The sequence below is a fragment of the Schistocerca serialis genome, chromosome 11, assembly GCF_023864345.2.
Source record: "Schistocerca serialis cubense isolate TAMUIC-IGC-003099 chromosome 11, iqSchSeri2.2, whole genome shotgun sequence".
In the NCBI taxonomy this organism is placed as follows: Eukaryota; Metazoa; Arthropoda; class Insecta; order Orthoptera; family Acrididae; genus Schistocerca; species Schistocerca serialis.
Genome location: NC_064648.1, coordinates 181,995,455 through 182,014,178, shown reverse-complemented (window position 1 = coordinate 182,014,178; position 18,724 = coordinate 181,995,455). Strand labels below are relative to the sequence as shown.

Below are 18,724 nucleotides of genomic sequence, written 5' to 3'. Positions count from 1 at the left end.
GACTGCAGAACGAGTCTGCTGACGCCAACATGCATTTTGCGTAACAACCACCAAGATAAGACGAGAGAAATTAAGAGTCGTTAAGCAGGCTTACAGACAGTCTATTTCCTCTCGTTCTGTTTGCAAGTGGAAGCGGACAGCAAATAAGTAGTAGTCGTACGTGATACGAACATCGTGAGAGAGCAGAATGGCGCGTTCCGCGGAACTCACGGACTTCGAACGTGGTCAGGTGATTGGGTGTCACTTGTGTCATACGTCTGTACGCGAGATTTCCACACTCGTAAACATCCCTAGTTCTACTGTTTCCGATGTGATAGTGAAGTGGAAACGTGAAGGGACGCGTACAGCACAAAAGCGTACAGGCCGACCTCGTCTGTTGTCTGACAGAGACCGCCGAAAGAGAAAGAGATTCGTAATGTGTAATAGTCGGACATCTATCCAGACCATCACACAGCAATTCCAAACTGCATCAGGATCCATTGCAAGTACTATGACAGGCGGCAGGTGAGAAAACTTGTTCGAGCCGCTGCTCATAAGCCACACATCACGCCGGTAAATGCCAAACGACGCCTCGCTCGGTGTATGGAGCCTAAACGTTGGACGATTGAACACTGGAAAAACGTTGAGTGGAGTGACGAATCACGGTACAGTGTGGCGACCCGGTGGCAGAGTGTGGGTATGGCGAATGCCCAATGAACGTCATCTGCCAGCGTGTGTAGTGCCAACAGTAAAATTCGGAGAAGATGGTGTATGGTGTGGGATGGAGGGAGCTTGCACCCCTTGTTTTGCGTGGCACTATCACAGCACAGGCCTACATTGATGTTTTAAGTACCTTCTTGCTTCCAACTCTTTGAAGAGCAATTTGACGATGGCTATTCCATCTTTCAACTTGATCCAGCACCCTGTTCATAATGCACGGCCTTTGGCGGAGTGGTTACACGACAATAACATCCCTGTAATGGACTGTCCTCAACAGAGACCTGACCTGAATCCTATAAACACCTTTGGGATGTTTTGGAAGGCCGACTTCGTGCCAGTCCTCGCTGACCGACATCGATACCTCTCCTCAGTGCAGCATTGCGTGAAGAATGGGCTGCCATTCCCCAAGAAACCTTCCAGCGCCTGATAGAACGTATGACAGCGAGAGTGGAGGCTGTCACCAAGACTAAGGGTGGGTCAACACCATATCGAATTCCAGCATTACCGATGGAGGGCGCCACGAACTTGTAAGTCATTTTTTGCTGGGTGTCCGGATACTTTTGTCCAGATAGTGTATGTAGATGCAGATGTGAGTTACAACATTTTAAACAGAATGTTGTTTATTCTGTTTCGTAGCTGCTAAGATGGTTATCCTAAACTTAAGGGCGAAAATAACTTTCGCATGATTCGTCGTTGGCAAGCACAAGCTTGATGAAACGTGGACTGAAGATAGAGAGAACTGCTGTAGTATAGTACAGAATAGTACATTCGAAGAAACATGGAATGGTTCGAAGAGAAATGACACTTTTATTCAAAGACAATAACTACACTGAAGCCATTGCGATTTCTGATGCTGTCACTGCTGACTGGGGTTTTTCCAGACATGTCTTCGGCCGGAGTCTGATTGAATGGGGTAGAACTGTTTTCAGTGATGGGCACTGTTGACCAGCGAAGAAGTGTGTGGATACGCCCCGGACAGTGATGGGGTGCCAATTACACTGCTGCCCGCCATATGGCCCGAGAAACAGGAATGATGGTCTGAAGTGGCGCTTCCTTTCGTCGTGGGACCCCTTTGTTGACCATCCGCTGCACGCATACAAAACAGTCGTATGTCCACGGTATTCTACGTCTCGTTTTGTTTGCCCCTGATGGCAAGCCATTCTGGGCTTACATTTAATCAAAGTAATACCTGCCCACCGGCTCTGTCCCCAGTTGACAACGTCAAGAGCATTACGGGCAGGGCTCAATAACTAGCTCGAGATTTTTACGTTCTAACGTACCAGTTGCACGCAATTTGGTATGATATCCCTCAGAAGGCCTTCAACAACTTTATCAATCAATAAAAAACTAACCTCTATCTAATCAGGACTTGAGGACCCAATGGTACCGACCGGCCGCCGTGTCATCCTCTTCCCACAGGCGTCACTGGATGCAATATGGAGGGGCATATGGTCAGCATACAGCTCTTCTGGCCATTCTCAGTTTTCGTGGCCGGAGTCGTTATTTACCAAGGCCTTGAAGGCTCAACAGAACCGACCGACCACTGTGTCACCCTAATCCCACAGGCGTAACTGGATGCAATATGGAGGGGCATATGGTCAGCTCACAGCTCTCCCAGCCATTGTTAGTTTTCGTGACCGTAGTCGCTATTTAGAAAGGCCTTGAAGGCTCAACGGGACCGACTGACCGCCGTGTCATCCTCATCCTACAAGGTGTCACTGGATGTAATATGGAGGGTCATATCGTCAGCACACAGCTCTCCCGGCGATTCTCAGTTTTCGTGACCGGAGTCGTTATTTACCAAGGCCTTGAAGAATCAACGGGACCGACCGACCACCGTGTCACCCTCATACCACAGGCATCACTGGATGCAATATGGAGGGGCATATGGTCAGCACACAGCTCTCTCGGCCGTTCACAGTTTTTGTGACCGGAGTCGTTATTTACCAAGGCCTTGAAGGCTCAACGGAACCGACCGACCGCCGTGTCATCCTCATCCTTCAAGCGTCACTGAATGCAATATGGAGGAGCATATGGTCAACACACAGCTCTCCCAGCCATTATCAGTTTTCGTGACCGGAGTCGCTATTTAGAAAGGCCTTGCAGGCTCAACGTGACCAACTGACTGCCGTCTCATCCTCATCCTACAAGGTGTCAGTGGATGCAATATGGAGGGGAATATGGTCAGCACACAGCTCTCCCCACCATTCTCAATTTTCGTGACTGGAGTCGCTATTTACCAGGGGCTTGAAGGCTCAACGGAACCGACCGACCACCATGTCATCCTCATACCACCGGCATTACTGGATGCAATATGGAGGGGCATATGGTCAGCACACCGCTCAACCAGCCATTCTCAATTTTCGTGACCGGAGCCTTTTTTTACCAAGGCCTTGAAGGCTCAACGGGACCGACCAACCACCTCGTCATCCTCATCTCACAGGCGCCACTGGATGCAATATGGAAGAGCATATGGTCAGCACACTGCTCTCCCAGCCATTCTCAGTTTTTGGGACCGGTGTCGTTATTTACCGAGGCCTTGAAGTCTCAACGGTATCGACCGACCGCCGTGTCACCCTCATCCTACAGGCATCACTGGATGCAATATGGAGGGAAATGTGGTCAGCACAGCACTCTCCCGGCGATTCTCAGTTTGCGTGGCCGTAGTCGTTATTTACCAAGGCCTTGAAGGCCAAACGGTACCGACCGACCACCGTGTCATCCTCATCCCACAGGCGTCACTGGATGCAATATGGAGGGGCATATGGTCAGCATACAGCTCTTCTGGCCATTCTCAGTTTTCGTGACCGTAGTCGTTATTTACCGAGGCCTTGCAGGCCAAACGGTACCGACCGACCACCGTGTCATCCTCATCCCACAGGCGTCACTGGATGCAATATGGAGGGGCATATGGTCAGCACACAGCCCTCCCATACATTCTCAGTTTTCGTGACCGGAGTCGTTATTTACCAAGGCCTTGAAGGCTCAAGGGTGCCGACCGACCGCCGTGTCATTCTCGTCCTACAGGCGTCACTGGATGCAATATGGAGGGGCATATGGTCAGCACACAGCTCTCCCGGCGATTCTCAGTTTTCGTGACCGGAGCCTTTTTTTACCAATACCTTGAAGGCTCAAATGGACCGACCGACCACCGTATCATCCTCATCCCACAGGCGTCACTGGATGAAATATGGAAGAGCATATGGTCAGCACACTGCTCTCCCAGCCATTCTCAGTTTTTGTGACTGGAGTCGGTATTTACCAAGGCCTTGAAGTCTCAACGGTCCCGACCGAACACCGTCTCATGCTCATCCCACAAGCGTCACTGGATGCAATATGGAGGGGCATATGGTCGGCACACAGCTCTCCTGGCGAGTCCTAGTTTTCGTGAGCGGAACCGTTATTTACCATGGCCTTGAAGTCTCAACGGTATCGACCGACCGCCGTGTCATCCTCATACCACAGGCGTCACTGGATGCAATATGGCCAGCACACAGCTCTCTTGGCCATTCTCAGTTTTCGTGTCTGGAGTCGTTATGTACCAAGGCCTTGAATGCGTAACGGTACCGACCGGCCGCCGCGTCATCCTCATACCACAGGCGTCACTGGATGCAATGTGGTGGGGCATATGGTCAGCACACTGCTCTCCCGGCTATTCTCCGTTTTCGTGACCAGAATCGCCACCCACCAATCGAGTAGCTTCTCAATTGGCCTCACGAGGGATGTGCACGCCCTGCTTGCCGACGGCACTTGGCAGACCCAGACAGTCACCCATCCTAATACTAGCCAAGATCGACAGCACTCAACTTCGGTGATCTGACGAGGTCGGGTGTTGTCACAGCGGCAAGTCTGTTGGCTCTGGCAGGCATAACAACCAGAGATGGGCCAAACCCTTTCTGACTTGCTCCGTTTGTGAAGCTCTCTCTCTCTCTCCCTCTCTCTCTCTCTCTCTCTCTGTCTCTCTCCCTCTCTCTCTCTCTCTCTCTCTCTCTCTCTCTCTCTCTCTCTCTCGAATAAAACATTCAGCTTTTCTGTGATTTTAATTAAACTGGAGCATCCAACAGACCGGAAGAGGCATGTGTATCCAAATACAATGTAAATAGGCAGAATACGGCGCTGCGGTCGGCAACGCCTATATAAGACGGCAAGTGTCTGGCGCAGTTGTTAGATCGATCACTGCTGCTACAACGTCAGGTTGTCACGATTTAAGTGAGTTTGAACGTGGTGTTATAGTCGACGCACGAGCGAAGGAACACAGCATCGCTGAGGTAGCGGAGAAATGGGGAGTTTTCCGTGCGACCATTTCACGAATATATCGTGAATATCAGGAATTCGGTAAAATATCAAATCTCCGACATGACTGTGGCCAGAGAAAGATCCTGTAAGAACGGGACCGACGACGAGAGAATCGTTCAACGTGACAGAAGTGCAACGCTTCCGCAAATTACTGTATATTTCAATGTTGGGCCATCAACAAGTGCCAGCGTGCGAGCCACTCAACGAAACATCATTGAAATGAGCTCTCGCAACCGAAGACCTACTAGTGTACCCTTGATGACAGCATGACACAAAGCTTTATGCCTCACCTTGGCTTGTCAACACAAACGTTAGATCGTTGATGATTGGAAACGTGTGCCCTGGTCAGACAAGTCTCGTTTAAAATTGTATAGAGGAGATCGACATGTATGGATATGGAGACAACCTGCTGAATACGTGGATCCTGCATGTAAGCAGGGGACTGTTCACGCTGGTGGAGGCTCTGTTATGGTGATATGGGACCCCTGATACGTCTAGATACGACTCTGACAGGTGACACGTACGTAAGCAAACTGCCTGATCACCTGCATCCATTCACATGTACATCTTCATCTACATGGTTACTCTGCAATTCACATTCACCAGGTGTACCGGTATGAAATGAGTGTTTTTTTTATGAAAATGAAACACTAATTTTGAATTGAAAAGTAAAAAACATTTTATTCGAAGTACTGACCATTGCTTTCTATACATTTTGACCACCTTTCTGGTAATTTGTGGACACCACGCCAATAGAAATGTTCGTCTTTTGAATCAAACCAATCAGACACCCAATTTTCGACTTCTTCGTAGGAATCGAAGTGCTCCTCAGCCAATGCGTGTCCCATTGATGAAGACAAATAGTAGTCGGAAGGGGCCAAGTCTGGTGAATACAGCGGGTGAGATAGCAGCTCCCAGCCAAGTGTTTGTATACTGAACCAGTTTCACTTTGTGTGCAGGTGCATTGTCGTGTAAAAAAGTTACTTTGCCATGTCTTCTGGCCCATTCCGGTCTTTTTTCGACCAATGCACTACCGCAGACATTAGTGTAGTCCATGCGGCGCTTCTACATGCTTGCGGGAGCCCTACACGATATTAGGCAGGTGTACCATTTCCTTTGACTCTTCATTGTAATTGTTTGTCTGTAGACGTGTATGAAACTATACCGATTTGTGTCCCATTCGGATAGTCCCTTTGTGGTCCGTCCCTTTTTTAATCACCGTGAAAATGACCGTGGAAATGGAAATGGTCGTTTGGGGTCAGTGGGCGGGAGTTCCCAGTCGGGAAGTTTTGTCGCCAGTTGCAAGTCTTACTGAGTACGACGCCACATTGGGCGACTCGCGCGTCGGCAATGGGGATGGAATGATGAGGAGGACAGCACAACACCGAGTCCGTGAGGGGAGAAAATCTCCCGCCCCAGCCGGGAATCGAACCCGTGGCATTCCAACGCGCTGACCATCAGCTAATGGGGCGGACGACTGGAGCGTATCAGTAACAGCAGGCGGTCCTGCTGATGACCACTCGTGAGCAACAGGTGGTGTCACGCTAGTCGGGTCCCCGGACCGTGCGTCTGTTGTTTCTACGCACGCGTGTGGCCGGCGACATTACGGAGACAAGAGACGCGGACCGCCGTGTGACGTCAGACGGCGCGTGTGGGGCCAGATAACAGCGGGCCGGCTGCCGTCGTCCTGGATTAGTGTCAGACGGCGGCAGCAGCTGATCCGTGCTGCTCTGCGTCTGGTGATAAGGCACAGGCGGTCTGCCAAGTCGCCAAGTCTGGAGACGGCGGCAGCGAATACAACCAGCCGCGTCTGCATCTACAGGTTCTCGGGAGCGCCGGCAACGGTGAGTAGGCCCTGTCCGACAGCTGCATCCAGTCAACACCGGCTCAAAGGAGGGCCTCGGCGCTTGTTGGTGACGTCACGTCAGCTAGGCACGGCGAACGCCAGGTCTGTTGCAGGCATACTCATAACGGTGGTGTCTCCCTCTCTGACACAGGAGAATGTGAAACTCTTGGCGGTAGTTGACCAACACACATTGTTCTGAGAGATTTCTGCAATCAATTAATTGTGCAATACATTGCACTTCTTAACAAATAGTGTACTCCTGAACTTAAATTTTCATCTGTTTTAACGATTGAGGTACAAAAACAACTTCATGGTCCGGCAGCAACAGAATTCGTGCTTCTTTACCTTATTTGTAAATCTGAGGAAGTTACATTTGTACTGGGTTGCTTTTACAAGAAACTGAACATATTGGTGCTCTTCTTTAGGTATTTTGGTTGACTATGGGGTGAGGACCACTGAATGTTAGTGAAATATCTTGCGATTGTACACGTTGTGGGAGGGGGTGCGGGACAGAAGAAGAGACAAAAGAGAGATACTCGTTTTATCAAATAAAATTTTTTTGTGTTATGAAGTTTCTTCTTTCAATTGCAAGAGGGGAATATTTATCTTTTCTAATGTGCATGTTTAAAAAAGTTTAAGCTCGGCAGTATTTTCGATGTATGAAGCTATTTTGTTTCCTGTTTAGAACTTCATTGAAATCGACTGTAATCTAATGACTGACAACAGTTGGACATTTACACGTGTAAATTAGTTCACATTCCCAGTGACGATGTCTAACGAAAATAAATAAATAAAAGAAACGAGTTAATTGTAAGGGAGTTGGGGTAAGTTTCGATAACAAAATGGATCAAGTAAATATAGTTACTTGAATGTAAAATTTCCGAAGCTTGCAATGGGGCAAAGCATCTTCTCATATTGATCTACGGTTGTTTCGACAGGACTCAGTAATACAGAACTATGATCTTCATTTGTAGCTTTACGACAGCAATAAAATCTTTCATCTAAATAAAACTGCGGAATTCAAAACAATACCAAACCAAACGCTCAGGCGTTCTGCCTGCAACAGACGTGGCGTTCGCCGTGCCTAGCTGACGTGACGTCACCAACAAGCCCCGAGGCCTTCCTTTGAGTCGGTGTTGGTCCACTGCCGCGTAGGCTGACCACATTAGGACCACCTGCTAGAAGTACGCTAGCGGCAAGTTACAATCGATGCCTTCACTGCGCGATAGCGATGGAAATACTATCGATGACAGTGCTGCCAAAGCAGAGTTACTAACCACAGTCTCCCGAAATTCCTTCACCAGAGAAGACGAAGTAAATATTGCAGAATTCGAATCGAGAACAGCTGCAAACGTGATTAACTTTCAAGTACCAGTCGTGTTTTTTTAAGTAAGTACTGTTTTGAAATTAAAAAAAGACATGCTAAGATATCTCAATAATTTTATTTTCACATGAAAGGCCGTACCTTAATCTACGCACTGACGCCATTACAGTCTGGTCCTTCCTTGTTTACGCTGTGTACTGAGTGTTTAAGATGCCTCCGATAATCGCGAGTCACGCCGACTGTGAAGTACGGGCTGTTGTAAGATTTCTTAGAGCTAAAGGCCTAAAAGCGATCGATATTCATCGTTGAGATCTGTGCAGTTTACGGAGAAAACATTATGAGTGACGGAATGGTAAGAGAGTGGGTGAGAGCATTTAAAGATGGCCGCACAAATGTGCACGATGAACGATGGAGTGGGCGTCCTTCGGTTGTTAATGAAACTTTGGTGCGGGAAGTGGACAATAAGGTGAGAGAAAACAGACGCTTTACGATTTACTCCTTGCAGGATGACTTTCCTAATGTTTCTCGTAGTGTTTCGTATGGTATTGTGACCGAGCACTAGAATTTCCGAATATTGTGCTCACGTTGAGTACCGAAAATGTTGACTTCTTAAGTAATAGAATCCAGTACGTTGTCCTCGATGGTGAGTGTTCATCGGAGGTGAGGGTATCATCTGGAGTGCCCCAAGGAAGTGTGGTAGGTCCGCTGTTGTTTTCTCTCTACATAAATGGTCTTTTGGATAGGGTGGATAGCAAAGTGCGGCTGTTTGCTGATGATGCTGTGGTGTACGGGAAGGTGTCGTCGTTGAGTGACTGTAGGAGGATACGAGATGACTTGGACAGGATTTGTGATTGGTGTAAAGAATGGCAGCTAACTCTAAATATAGATAAATGTAAATTAATGCAGATGAATAGGAAAAAGAATCCTGTAATGTTTGAATACTCCATTAGTAGTGCAGGGCTTGACACAGTCACGTCGATTAAATATTTGGGCGTAACATTGCAGAGCGATATGAAGTGGGACAAGCATATAATGACAGTTGTGGGGAAGGCGGATAGTCATCTTCGGTTCATTGGCAGAATTTTGGGAAGATGTGGTTCATCTGTAAAGGAGACCGCTTATAAAACACTAATACGACCTATTCTTGATTATCGCTCGAGCGTTTGGGATCCCTATCAGGTCGGATTGAGCGCGGACATAGAAGCAATTCAGAGGCAGGCTGCTAGATTTGTTGCTGGTAGGTTTGATCATCACGCGAGTGTTACGAAAATGCTTCAGGAACTCGAGTGGGAGTCTCTAGAGGAAAGGAGGCGTTCTTTTCCTGAATCGCTACTGAGGAAATTTAGAGAACCAGCATTTGAGGCTGACTGCAGTACAATTTTACTGCCTCCAACTTACATTTCGCGGAAAGACCACAAAGATAAGAGAAGAGAGATTAGGGCTCGTACAGAGGCATGAGCCATATAGGGAGTCATTTTTCCCTCGCTCTGTTTGGGAGTGGAACAGGGAGAGAAGACGCTAGTTGTGGTACGAGGTACCCTCCGCCACGCACCGTATGGTGGATTGCAGAGTATGTATGTAGATGTGGAAGACGGATGCGCACAAAACCAAACGTTTAGACAGTGCATTGACTTTCGTTGAGCGGTACCACAACGACGGTGATGGTTTCTTAAGCCAGACTGTTACGGGCGATGAAACATGGGTGGCCTACGTAGCACCAGAATCAAAGCAACAGTCCCTGGAAGTTGAGCAAGGGCATCAGTTTGCTGCAAGACAATGCATGTCCGCATGTGGCGAATCACATCTTTTCGATGGGAAACTCTAGATCATCCTCCGTACAGCCCCGATCTTGCGCCCAGTGACTGCCATCTGTTCCTGCACTTGAAGAAACACCTGGGCGGTCAGCGTCTTCGAGACGATGACGAAGTCAAAACTGTGGCGATGCAGTGGTTAACAAGTCAGCCGTCAGACTTCTATGAGGAGGGTATTTAAAAACTGGTACCACGTTATCACAAGTACCTCAATATTGACGGAAATTATGTAGAAATGTAGATTCAGGTACAGGCTTTTCTGCAAAAATAAAATTATTGAGATATCGCAGCACGTCTTTTTTTTACTTTCAAAACGGTACTTACTTTAAAAAACACGCCTCGCAGATAACGTCGGAATGGTGAAGCAGCGTAAATCACTCAATGAAAGCAAGTCTCCCGGTCCAGACTGCTAGATTCCTTTCAGAGCACGCTGATGCAATAGCTCCGTACTTAACAATCATACACAACCGTTCGCTCGGCGAAAGGTCGGTTCCCAAATGCTGGGAAGTAAATATTCCAGAATTCAAATCAACAAAACCTGCCGATACGAGCAACTTAGAAGTAGAATACCTTGGAGTAAGGAAGCAACGGAAATCACCTAATAACAGAAGATCTTCCGATCCAGACTGTATATCAGTTAGCTTCATTTCAGAGTACGCTGATGCTCCGTTGTTAAGAATCGTATACAACCGATAGCTCGACGGAAGATCCGTACCCAAAGACTGGAAAGTTGCACAGGTCACACCAATATTCAACAAATTTAGAAGGAGTAATCCACTTAATTACAGGCCCACATCTTTAACGTCCATATGAAGCAGGACTTTCGAACATATACACGGTGGGCCATTGATAGTGACCAGGCCAAATATCTCACGAAATAAGCGTCAAACGAAAAAACTACAAAGAACGAAACTCGTCTAGCTTGAAGGGGGAAACCAGATGGCGCTATGGTTGGGCCGCTAGATGGCGCTACCATAGGTCAAACGGATATCAACAGCGTTTATTTTTTTAAATAGGAACCCCCATTTTTATTATATATTCGTGTAGTATGTAAACAAATGTGAAAGTTTTAGTTGGATCACTTTTTTCGCTTTGTGATAGATGGCGCTGTAATAGTCACAAACGTATAAGTACGTGGTTATCATGTAACATTCCGCCTGTGCGGACGGTATTTGCTTCGTGATACAATACACGTGTTAAAATGGACCGTTTACCAATTGCGGAAAAGGTCGACATCGTGTTGCTGTATGGCTATTGATATCAAAATGCCCAACGGGCGTGTGCTATGTATGCTGCTTGGTATCCTGGACGACATCATCCAAGTGTCCGGACCGTTCGCCGGATAGTTACGTCATTTAAGTAAACAGGATGTGTTCAGCCACATGTGAAACGTCAACCACGACCTGCAACAAATGATGAGGCCCAAGTAGGTGTTTTAGCTGCTGTCGCGGCTAATCCGCACATCAGTAGCAGACAAATTGCGCGAGAATCGGGAACCTCAAAACCGACAGTGTTGAGAATGCTACATCAACATCGATTGCACCCGTACCGTATTTCTATGCACCAGGAATTGCGTAGCGACGACTTTGTACGTCGTGTACAGTTCTGCCACTGGGCACAAGAGAAATTACAGGACGATGACAGATTTTTTTGCACGCGTTCTATTTAGCGACGAAGCGTCATTCGCCAACAGCGGTAACGTAAATGCATAATATGCACTATTGGGCAGCGGAAAATCTACGTTGGCAATCTAAATGGTGCAATGTGTACTGATTTCCTACGTAATGTTCTACCGATGTTACTACAAGATGTTTCACTGCATGACAAAAAGGCGATGTACTTCCAACATGATGGATGTCCGGCACGTAGCTCGCGTGCCGTTGAATCGGTATTGAACAGCGTATTTCATGACAGGTGGATTGGTCGTCGAAGCACCATACTGTGGCCCGCACGTTCACCGGATCTGACGTCCCTGGATTTCTTTCTGTGGGGAAAGTTGAAGGATATCTGCTATCGCGATCCACCGACAACGCCTGACAACATGCGTCAGCGCATTGTCAATGCATGTGCGAACATTACGGAAGGCGAACTACTCGCTGTTGAGAGGAATGTCGTTACACGTATTGCCAAATGCACTGAGGTTGACGGATATCATTTTGAGCATTTGTTGCAATAATGTGGTATTTACAGGTAATCACGCTGTAACAGCATGCGTTGTCAGAAATGATAAGCTCACAAAGGTATATCTATTACATTGGAACAACCGAAATAAAATGTTCAAACGTACCTAAATTCTGTATTTTAATTTAAAAAGCCTACCTGTTACCAACTCTTCATCTAAAATAGTGAAATAGCGAAAAAAGTGGTCCATCTAGCACATTTGTATTTGTTTACGTACTACATGAATATGTAATAAAAATGGGGGTTCCTATTTAAAAAATGGGGGTTCCTATTTTATTAGAGCGCCATCTATCACAAAGCGAAAAAGGTGGTCCAACTAGAACATTCATATTTGTTTACGCACTACACGAATACGTAAGAAAAAATGGTGGTTCCTGTTTAAAAAACGCAGTTGATATTCGTTTGACCTATGGCAGCGCCATAGAGTGGGCCAACCACAGCGCCATCTGGTTTCCCTCTTCAAGCTAGACAAGTTTCGTTCTTTGTAGTTTTTTCGTTTGACGCTTATTTCGTGAGATATTTGGCCCGGCCACGATCAATGAACCACCCTGCATTGTGTTCGAATATTATGAATTACCTCGACACCTAGTCAACACAGATTTAGAAAACGTCGTTCTCGTGAAACACAACTAGCACGAAGTGCTGAGTGCTATTGACCTTGAATTTCAAATTGATTCCGTATTTCCAGATGTCCAGAATGCTTACACTGTACCTCACAAGCGGCTTCTAGTGAAACTGCGTGATTGTGGAATATCGTCTCAGGTATGTGACTGTGTGACGTTCGCCTGCTTTATTTTTTCGTTGATAGTCCTCGGCGTCGACGTACTGCTTTGTTATATTGGCTGAAAATTGGGCGGAGGAGGGGGGGGGGGGGTTAGAAGTTCAACAGTGACTACTGCAACTGTTGTAGCTGACAATTGCATGATTGCGTTTCACTGTACTTCGGTTCAAATGCCTCTAAGCACTGTGTGACTTAACATCAGTCCCCTAGACTTTGAAGTATTTAAACCTAACTAACCTAAGGACATCAGACACACGCATGCCCGAGGCAGGATTCGAACCTGCGACTGTTGCAGCCACGTGGTTCTTGACTGAAGCTCCTAGAACCGCTCGGCCACAGCGGCCGGCTCATAGTACTTTAATTTCACTGTTCACAACTTCCCCCCCCCCTCCCAGTATTGCACAGTTATATGGCCAGCTCACTACTCCTGAGTGTTGATAAGCCTCATTAACAGGTCGCAGGCAACATCAGCATACTGCTACATAGTCTGCTGTTGAACATCTATGAGCAGTAAAAACCTAAGCACACAGTTCACAGTACTTGCAGAATTATACGGTACTTGTGGCACTATTTTTCGAATAAATTAAACAGATAGCGTCATTAATTGTTCTAACACACGGCCTATTTGTTTACCTTATTCCAGTGTTGAGTTGATACATTGTTCTTAATCTAACCAATACAATTTACTTTTCTGAAAATCGGCCGTGTACTGAGTGACTGTCTCGGGACCAAAAATCGGTCCTTTATACACCCCCACAATAATAGGCCCTGAAACTATATATCGTGCGATGTTTAAGTTACAGAAATTACAATTAACCCTTGAATGCATAGTGTAGCTGGTCACCTACAGACATTTCTTCGATGTATCGTATACTGAGCAACATTTTGTATCAAATTCGTTATACAGTTACGTGTATAGCCTACACTCTACTGCAGCTGCTAGTAATTCTTCACACCGATCGTAAATGGCAGGATGAACTGTCCCTGTTCGACAATCAGCTGTGTGACTGTACTGCCGTGCTTGCGTTTTCTGGCGGAAAGTAGAGACGTTTTTTTTGGTGTTTGTGCACTGATTTGTGGGTTTGAAAATTACTTTTTTTATTTTGAAAACGTAAGTAGATATGGTGTAGACAGCTAATTCGAGAGTCTTTACGATAGATTTGAGATCAGACCTGTTTTTGTGTTTGTAGCGATTGTCAACAATAATGCTTTGTTAATTTAGTTAAAAAATTTTATCAATATTTTTTCGTAATGCAGGCAATATAACTAAACGTGGTAATTTTTACAGCTTGAAATAAGAAATCATGCATTTAAGGGTTAAAACATAACTCATTCATCTTCAACTTTTGTGGTCCTTTCTTCCTCAGTTGCACGTAATATCACGGTATATTGATAATTTTTGCTTATGGACCGTCTGACACCCCAAAATACACACACACACACACACACACACACACACACACACACACACAAAAGCACAGCCAAACACACACACACGCACACACACAAATGCATACAGGAACAGATCACAGATACTTCAATAATTACACTCGAAAGTTTGGCAATAACATTAGATCTTTGACAAAACATTTGATAGTCGGCAACAGAAACCAAAACATTGCATTGAAACAAGCGTTCAGTTCATAGTGCTGTGGCATGTGGGAAAAAAACCGCAAATTGGCATTCATAAGAAGAAGAACAACACCAAAAATGCAACAGGAGCGTAATACGTAAGAAATTGTCCGTGCAACCTGTAAGTACAGTTCAAAACATTACTACTTAATAGGAAATACCAACCACCAGAACTGTTTATAACCTATAGGCACAGTGACAAAAATGTAAATTAAATAGCTAACATACGTACGTATTCCAGGCCACTGATGATGCCTTGCAGAAAATAAAGGCGAAACGCGTATGGCACTAAAATTGTGTTTTATTCAGTTGCTGTCAGATGGTCCATAAGTAAAAATTATCAATATACCGTGATATAACTCATTCAATTAACTGAATACATCGAGAAATTCCTTCGTTTCAACAGTTCCTTCTACCACAAAGGCTAGGCCGAATTATTTGTTTAAATAACGAAATTAACACATCTAGTTATACAAACAAAGCTTTTGACAAACGTGGTAATTATTTTGGAATTAATTAAGGACTGGCTTTGCTAATATGGTTTCAAATAGGGCCAAATAAATACTTTCAGAATCCTAGTAGTTCTTCTTCCAAATGTTTATAATTAGTAGGGAATTTATATTTGTTTGTAAGACAAAAATAGAATCTATGTATCCGCCTGCTTAGCTGGGTGGTAACGTGCTCGGCTCCCATGCAAGTGGGCCCGGGTTCGATTTCCGGCCGGGTTGGAGGTTTTCTCCGCTCGGGCGTTGTGTAGTCCTCATCATCATTTCATCCCCATCTTCGACGTACGTTTATTTCCATTAGAATCTAAGTCATGAAACAATTACTGATTTTAGCCCAGTGTTCGTTTTGTGCTTTTACCAGTGAGGGGGGGGGGGGGGGGGAGGGGGATGTCTTAGGAGGCTAGTATAAATAATTAGTATAATTACATATGTTACTAGCTTGGACCGTGGCGTTAGCTATGGTTAAACAGTTATTTATAAATAGATGTTAATGCCGAAACTCACTATTCACGCGTAAGCACTACCAGAAAAGCCATCCCTTGTTATATCTTTAAAAGTACATTATAGGTAAAGCTTATTTACAAAATCATCTACATACAGGTATATGAGGGCAATTCAAAAAGTAAAGGCACATTTGTGAAAAGCTGTACTTATTCTGATGATAGAAAACTGAAACATGCGTTATTTTTCTACGTAACCTCCCTGGACTTCAATGCACTTTTCCCGACGTTTTACGAGTTTTTTTTATTTCATCAGAAAATACATTTATCGGTTGCATCTGTAACCAATTTTGCACCGCAGCAATGGCGTCTTCATCACTTTCAAATCTTCTTCCCTGTAGTGCTTCCGTTAAGGGCTCAAACATGTGAAAATCGCTTGGAGCCAGGTCTGTACTGTATGGTGGATGTTCCAGCACCTCGAATCTCAATTCCTTTATTGCGTCGGCTGTCCGTTTGGCAGAATGTGGGCGAGCGTTATCTTGCTGCATGACGACACCTCTTCACAGTTTTCCACGTCGTTTGGATCTGATTGCAGGTTTCAGTTTCGTGCGCAACACATCATATCCACCATACAATACAGACCTGGCTCTAAAGCCTCGTTTACACTGGGGCGACGTCTGGCAACATTGTAGCATGCTACGGAAATGTGGCGTGCATCGTCTTGTCGTTTAGTTCTAAATGTTTTGAAATGCTTACCTACTACATAACACTTTTTCAAAATTAATAAGTAAACATATTAATAGTAAAACTGTATTAAAAACTTTCAGTGTTAGGCTCCACAAATTTAAATTATGTGTGAAGTTTTACTCCAGTGCGTGGGAAATAAAAATCCCAGGTTGGGATGCATAAACTAAAACCAGATGAGGGGATGGTCTGATGCAGAGGGAGGGAAATCCCCGCCATCCTCCTCTGCAAATCTCACACTTTTTACCCTATGTGTAGCATAAGATATTAACTAGGAATGGTCAAAATAAATTAGGAAATCAATTACATTGAAAAAACTAAGCACAGAATTAGACCTGGTGCTATATTCCTTAAGACTGAGGACCAACCTTACACGTTTGTGGAAATGCAGATTATACTCATGCATGTTAATGGTAATGACCCAAAAATGAAAACAAAATGAATTTAAGGAGGCAGATGGCGAAACAACAAGGTAAAGAGATGCCAACCTGCTTCGTCACAGCTGATTTCCTGTCAGAGAGGTCACAGTTCGTAGTAACTGGCGAGACGTTGTCGAGTAAAATAGAGATGATTTCTGGCGTTATCCAAGGTAGTGTTATAGGTCCTCTGCTGTTCCTTATCCGCACAGACGATTTAGGAGACAATCTGAGCAGCCATCTGAAGTTGTTTGCAGATGACGGTGTAGTTTATCGTCTAGTAAAGTCATCAGAAGATCAAAACAAATTGCAAAACGATTTAGAAAAGATATCTGTATGGTCAGAGGATTCGTTTTTGACCCAAAATAACGAAACGTTTGGGGTCATCCACATGATTGCTAAAAGGAATCCGTTGAACTTCACTTACTTGGTAAATCGGTCGAATCTTTTGTTGTTGTTGTTGTGGTCCTCAGTCCTGAGACTGGTTTGATGCAGCTCTCCATGCTACTCTACCCTGTGCAAGCTTCTTCATCTCCCAGTACTTACTGCAACCTACATCCTTATGAATCGGCTTAGTGTATTCATCTCTTGGACTCCCTCTACGATTTTTACCCTCCACGCTGCCCTCCAATACTAAATTGGTGATCCCTTGATGCGTCAGAACATGTCCTACCAGCCGATACCTTCTTCTAGTCAAGTTGTGCCACAAATTTCTCTTCTCCTGATTCTATTCAATACCTCCTCATTAGTTATGTCATCTACCCATCTAATCTTCAGCATTCTTCTGTAGCACCACATTTCGAAAGCTTCTATTCTCTTCTTGTCCAAACTATTTATCATCCACGTTTCACTTCCATACATGGCTACACTCCATACAAATACGTTTAGACATGACTTCCTGACACTTAAATCTATACTCGATGTTAACAAATTTCTCTTCTTCAGAAACGCTTTCCTTGCCATTGCCAGTCTACATTTTATATGCTCTCTACTTCGACCATCATCAATAATATTGCTCCCCAAATAGCAGAACTCCTTCACTACTTTAAGTGTCTCATTACCTTATCTAATTCCCTCAGCATCACCCCACTTAGATCCTCCTTTCAAGACACTGCCCATTCCTTCCAACTGCTCTTCCAAGTCGTATGCTGTCGAATCTAAGGGCCGTAAATTTAGCTACAATACGAACAACTTAAACTAGAAGAACATACAGAAAATGTTGTGGGGGAGACGAAGCAGAGAATGGGTTTTATTGACAGAGCACTCAGGAAATGTAACATAGCTACTAAGGAGACTGCCTACACTGCGCTTGTCCGCCCGGCTTAGAAATACTGCCGCGCGGTGTGGGATGCTTACCATATACGATTGACGGAGTACATCGACAAAGTTCAAAGAAGGGCAGCTCGTTTCGTATTATCCAGAAATAGGTGAGAGAGTGTCACCGGCAGGATATATGATTTGGGGTTGACATCATTAAAACAAAGGCGTTACTCGTTGCGGTGGTATCTTCTCACGAAATTTCGGTATCCAACTTTGTTCTCCGAATACGAAAATACACTACTGGCCATTAAAGTTGCTACACCACGAAGATGACGTGCTACAGACGCGAAATTTAACCGACAGGAAGAAGATGCTGTGATATGCAAATGATTAGCTTTTCAGAGCATTCACACAACGTGCTGACATGAGGAAAGTTTCCGACCGATTTCTCACACACAAACAGCAGTTGACCGGCGTTGCCTGGTGAAACGTTGTTGTGATGCTTCGTGTAAGGAGGAGAAATGCGTACCATCACGTTCCCGACTATCATAAAGGTCGGATTGTAGCTATCGCGATTGCGGTTTATCGTATCGCGACATTGCTGCTCACGTTGGTCGATATCCGATGACTGTTAGCAGAATATGGAATCGATGAGTTCAGGAGGGTAATACGGAACGCCGTACTGGATCGCAACGGCCTCGTATCACTAGCAGCCGAGGTGACAGGCATCTTATCCGTATGGCTGTAACGGATTGTGCAGCCACGTCTCGATCCCTGAGTCAACAGAT

At 45.2% G+C, this 18,724-nt stretch overlaps 1 protein-coding gene across 7 annotated transcripts in view; it reads left to right on the top strand.

Moving 5' to 3' along the window:
* Positions 1-18,724, top strand: part of LOC126427010 (facilitated trehalose transporter Tret1-like) — an 83,514-nt gene that overhangs the window by 25,373 nt on the left and 39,417 nt on the right. For 2 of the 7 annotated variants that reach the window (XM_050089163.1, XM_050089162.1), the window contains exon 1: positions 6,705-6,839. The exons of 1 other annotated variant lie outside the window; for it this stretch is intronic. The gene's annotated coding sequence lies outside the window, so the exon portion shown is untranslated. Of the gene's footprint in view, positions 1-6,704; positions 6,840-8,128; positions 8,231-18,724 lie in introns of those variants that run through there. 4 more of the 7 variants (XM_050089161.1, XM_050089157.1, XM_050089160.1 and 1 more) reach the window with 2 other exon arrangements.